Here is a 6,058-nt window from a genome sequence, read left to right as displayed (position 1 = left end):
TTCCTAATATTTGTTCTGAACTTGTCCCCCCTTAGCTTCAGTCCATGTCCTCTTGTCCGTGTCACGTTGGACATTGTAAATAATTTTTTCCCTGCTCTATTTTGTCGATGCCTTTCAGTATTTTGAAAGTCTCAATCATGTCCCCTCACAGTCTCCTCTTCTCAAGGGAGAACAGTCCCAGTTTCTTAAGTCGTTCCTCATATTCCAAGTTTTTCAAAGGGACACATTTCCTTTTGAAAACTGAGTTGGAAAAACTATAGGACCTTAACTCCTAACTTTGAGGTTTCTGCTCCTAAATTAGTCTCTTTGGAAATCTAATAGGGCGGAGTGACTAAATTTATACTCTCAATTGTCACTAAGCTCCTAAACAGAAAATGACACACGGACAAATTTTTCTCTGTTCCTGCAGGAACTCGTTCTTCTGTTCCATCCCCACAAGTTCTTTTCCTGTCTCTGCCCCATTCCTGCAAACTCCATCCTCATCTGCACAAGCCTCATAAATATTTGAGGCTTGTACGGTTAAGGCAGAGCATACAGGAATGGGGCAGGGACAAGGTCAGTGACAAAACTCGTGGGGACAGGGAAATTGAGTTCCTGTGGGGACGGAGAAAAATTTGTCCTCGTAGAAGCTTAAAAAGGGGGTGGCAACAAGAGCAGATTGTGAGCTCAGCACCGATTTTCAGTATTAGGTTCATAAATTAGGCAAATAAAATATGTAAATAGTAGGCCAAAATTTATAAGCATAACTTTTAAACTCCAAATCAAGATGAAATTTCAGGATCCTATATTTTGCTGAAAATAGGGCACAAAGTTAGGAGCCTAACCTAAGAATTACTACTACTAATCATGTCTATAGAGCTACTAGGCACATGCAGCACTGTACACCAATTACATTATAGAATCTAAAAACTTTTGCTGAAATGTAATTCCATTGGTTAACGCAGTCACTAATCTGAAATGCATCGGATACGAGTAGTAAGTGGGGTTGTTCATTCGTTACTGCAGACTTGGTCCATTTAGGCGCCTTAAACATTTTAGCGAGCATAAAATTGATCGGATATATATATAAACCTGTGAATTAATATGCACACATTTGATGTGCACGGTGACGGGACTAAATCGCACAAGACAATGGCGCGCCGACAACTGAGCACAGACAACTGAGCGCAAGGTTGACGGCGCACCGAATAAAGCACTGTTTTAAAGGGCTCCGATGGGGTGTGTGGGGGGAACCCCCCCATTTTACTTAACTGACATTGCGCTGGCGTTGTGAGGGGTTTGGGGGGTTGTAACCCCCCACATTATACTTAAAACAACTTTTTCCCTAAAAAACAGGCAAAAAGTTCGCTTTCAAGTATAATGAGGGGGTTACAACCCCCCAAACCTCCCACAACGCCAGCGCGATGTCTGTTAAGTAAAATAGGGGGTTCCCCACCAACACCCCCTGTCGGAACCCTTTAAAATAGTGCTTTTCTTCGGCGCGCCGTCAACCTTGCGCTCAGTTGTCCGCGCGCCATTGTCTCGCGCGATTTTGTCTATGAACCAATGTGCACAGTTCAACAGTTTTAACACGTACATAATGTCAAAACAAATATGGAAAACAAACTGGAAAAAACAACCTTGAAAATAGAGAAAACATGTGGGATGATATAAAAGCAACAACAATTCATGGGCCATGAACTCAGACAGCAGGGAATTCACAATACACAGTTCATCCAAGGAGAAGAACCGATGAAACATACCACATAGGTTCTGTTGGGTGGCCTAAGTAGATAGTTAAAAGGAAGGGATCTTCAGGATCCCCCGGATCCTTTTACTAAAACTTAGGGCCTCTTCTATTAAACTGCGCTAGCAGTTTCCAGCATGGGGAGCCGCGCTGAACGGCCCGCGCTGCTTCTGACGCTCAGAGTTCCTATCAGCGTCGGGAGCAGCGCAGGCCATTCAGTGTGGCTCTTTGGGCTAAAAACTGCTAGCGTAGTTTAATAGAAGAGGGGGTTAGGGTGCACTAGCATGGGGTTACCAGACGTCCGGATTTCCCCGGATGGCTTTTCAAAACCCAGCACTTTGTCCGGGTTTTGAAAAGCTGGCAATGAGCGACGTCGGGATGGCATTCGCGCATGCGCGGATGCAATGTGGTGACATCACGAGCATGCGAGTGACATCAACGCGTCATACTAGTGCGTGTGTGAATGCCGTCGATGCGCGTGCAGGTCGAGGGGGCGGGGCTGGGGGTGGAATGGAGCATGGCTGGCCGGAATGGGGCGGGGCCATGGGTTCGGATTTTCCATTTGGAAAATCTGGTAACCTGACGCTAACTTTATTAGCGCAGGTTCAATGCTGCACATCCTATTATGCACCTGTGGATCATGTTATGTCTGCGCATGTGCGGATGCCCCTTCCCGATTAGAGAGTTGCGCGGGGACAGAAATCCCACCCATCCCCGCCAGGATCCTCTCCGTCCCCACCCGTCCCCGCCAGGATCCTCTCCATCCCCACCCGTCCCCATCAGGATCCTCTCTGTCCCCACCCATCCCCGTAAGGAATTACCTCCATCCCCGCCCATCCCCATAAAAAGCAGCAATTACTTCTGACAGGATCATCAATTCCACAGTTTCTTTTGCTGTTTTCTTTGTGGAATCTCTTTGGTGGAACCCTTTTTTTGTTTTCTGTTCAGGTAATTAACTTATAAACCCCCTCTTTTACTAAGGCTGACGTGTCCATTATATTATATGGACGAACCCTGCTTCCAAAGCCTTCCATCCCCGTGGGAGTCCCGTTGGCTAGAGGGGGGTCCCCGTGGGAGTCCCGTGGGTTAGGGGGGGATTCCCGTGGGACTCCCACAGGACCTGCGGGATTCCTGCGATCCCCGTTTCCGTGCAGACCTCTATTCCTGACGCAATGTTGTCGGGGAGCTTTTCAAAAGCCGGACAAAGTGCTGGGTTTTGAAAAGCCGTCCGGGGAAATCCAGACATCTAGTAACCTTACACCTGGTGGCATTCTCTGGCTGGCAGCTGGGAGATATCCTTGGCAGTATGGACATGAATAACAAAGCAGACTGGATGGACCAGTTGGTCTTCTTCTGCTGTCTTCTGTGCTGTTACACTTTTATGCACCGCAACGAATGCCAAACCTGCAAAAAAGATCTTTATCCTTCTTAGATGAAGTTTAAGCTTATAGTGTCCCAACTAAAGAACTGTATTTGATTAATGTGATGGCCTTATGATTCTTCTGCACAGATGAGAAAAAAAATTCTTTATTTTTACTCGGGTTATATTAATGATGAATCAATTATATGCAATAAAAGTCCATGTTCTTTCAGTTTCGGGTGCAACTGCATATAACTGATTGCATGTATAGGGGGGACCCTAGAGCCCATAAAGCTCTGAGCTTTGCATGTAGTTATTCTTTCTAATAAACCCTTGCAAAATATTGTGCCAGTGGAAAGAGCACAGGGCAGTTGTATGTCAGTGTCGTAACATTAACGTTGTCACACCAGCTCCTACATAACTGATTCAGTGCATACACCGACCGCCTACTTAAGGCCTTCTTTCATCAAGCTGCGTAAGGGATTTTTAATTGCAGACCGTTGCGAGAAAAGCTCTGAAGTTCATAGAATTCTTATGAGCATTGGAGCTTTTACTGCGGTTCATAGACAACGGCGCGAAAGACAAAAGTACGCGCCGACAATTGAACGCAGCGCGCGCCGCTGTGCCGCTCTAAATTACAGTTTTTAGGGGCTCCGATGGGGGGTTTTGTTGGGGAACCCCCCCAGTTTACTTAATAGACATCGCGCCGGCGTTATGGGGTGTTTGGGGGATTGTAACCCTCCACATTTTACTGTAAACTGAACTTTTTCCCTAAAAACAGGGAAAAAGTGAAGTTTTCAGTAAAATGTGGGGGGTTACAACCCCCCACACCCCCCACAACGCGGCACAATGTGTATTAAGTAAAGTGTGGGGGGTTCCCCCCACGCCCCCCCCATCGGAGCGCTAAAAACAGTAATTTAGAGTGGCGCGGCGGCATGCGCTGCGCTCAATTGTCTGGGCGCGCCTTTGTCCCGGCGCGCTTATGACCTGACACCTTTACCGCAATGGTCTGCGATTAAAAAAAAATCCTTATGCAGCTTGAAAAAAGGAGGCCTAAGTGTTTAACATTCACAAGAGCAAGCTTTTATTCCCCCTCTCCCTATTAAATTACAGTAAGAAAAATAATTCCTATAAAATGATAAATAACAAAAATAAAGTTTTTAACTGTCTAAATCATGTCATAATCATTGATCTCTTTCACACCCTCCCAACTCTGCTTATCAAATCACATAGTCAAATTACCACATTTTAAAATTCCGAATGTCTTTTTTTGCATGTTTCTGTGTTAACAAGCTATTCTCTAATGGAAAATGAAGCACCGTTTCATAATACTTGGGTAAGCAGCACAGCGCAGTTGTGAGATTTTATCTCTTGTACGTTGCACACAATCGTATTGACTGAGTTTGTCATAAAGTACCCATGAATTTCATACGCATAAGCTGTTTTTTTGTTATTTCACTGTAAGAAATGATAATACATCATTAACGAGACAAACTCCTTTCTACTAAAGTACTGGACAAACGATCCTCGATGCCGTTGTACCATCATCCAGTTTGCACAAAAGGAAACTGGTTAGTTCAGCCCATAATCCAGCAGCCTGAACACTCCTTGTGCCTCACACCGTTTGAGCATGCACATAGACTCTGCACCTCTTCCTTTAACAAATTTCAGACTTGCAGCCCAGAAGATTCATCTGCTATCTTGTTTAGACCCAGAAGATGAAGAAACTGGGTAAAGATGGACCTCAAAAGACTCAAACTGATGGGCATCGGCTTGAGATTTCTCAGTAACCTCTTGGTGTTTTGATAATATAATCCCTAGTAACCGTCGGTCATTTAAAGAGCAGCAACTCTCTTCATTAAAATGAAACGGATTTTTTTTTTCAAACTCACCCTGCTTCGTTCTGTAACTTTTCTACAAAATGAATCGTCCTAGCTGACTGGGATTCTGGAGTGCAGCTCTTCAGATAGCGACTAACATTCTTTGGTGAGCAGAAAAACAGAAGAGAGAGGAGTAGTGTCATCCAACTTGAGACTTAAGAATAAGAACCACTTAAAGGCCTTGGCAGTCAGCAGGCTTTCTTTAGAACCTCTCAGGCTCCAGCTCAAGCAGGCCGCACTTGCGCTAACTTCTGCTGTTAATCTCTGATGACCCTTTATATGGGCTTGTGGGTTTATGAATTATGCTTGGGATCCTTTTACCTATGTGGAGGCTGTCCACGTGTGACTGACAGGCCAAAGTGGTAACTTTTGAGTTATCTCTGTTACATGTTAAGTCCTTTAATTTCCCTAAGGATTGAACTTACCATCTCAAATTGGAATTCTCTGTCAGGCAGTTATTTTCATTAGATAGAAGAGCCAAGGGCTGCTTTGCTTTACATATGCTGCATATTTCTTAAAAGTTCTCGAGTTTGCTTTCAAAATCTTCTACTGTATAAATATGGACAGGACATGCTTCTGTTCAGGGCGATGGGCCAGATTTTTGAACTGTCACAAGAGTGATGCATTATTATCTAGCGTACATCTCTGAAAGTCTGCTCTCTGTACCTGAAGATTGCATAATGTAATGTTAAACATGATGACGAGATTTCATACAGTGCTATGGTGTGGACTTCTTTGCCTGTACAGAGCTAGAGAATGACACGGGGACAAATTTTTCCCCATCCCCCCAGGAACTCAATTTCCCCTTCCCGTCCCCACGAGTTTTGTCGCTGTCCGTCCCATTCCTGTAAGCTCTGCCTTAGCCACACAAGCCTCGAACACTTATGATTCAATTGATTACAAGTTATTGGAAGAATCGTGATAGAATAAATTATACTTTCTGGTGGGTGAATGTGTGTAATATATACAAATATGAACGAATTAATGCAGAGTGTAGGGGACTTAGTGGAATATTCAACAAAATTTGGTGCCCATTGACTACATTTGTACAAATATAATACTGTATTTTGTCTTACTTTTTTCTTGGTTTAT

This window comes from Geotrypetes seraphini, chromosome 2 (assembly GCF_902459505.1).
Source record: "Geotrypetes seraphini chromosome 2, aGeoSer1.1, whole genome shotgun sequence".
In the NCBI taxonomy this organism is placed as follows: Eukaryota; Metazoa; Chordata; class Amphibia; order Gymnophiona; family Dermophiidae; genus Geotrypetes; species Geotrypetes seraphini.
Note: the sequence above shows the minus strand (reverse complement) of the source record.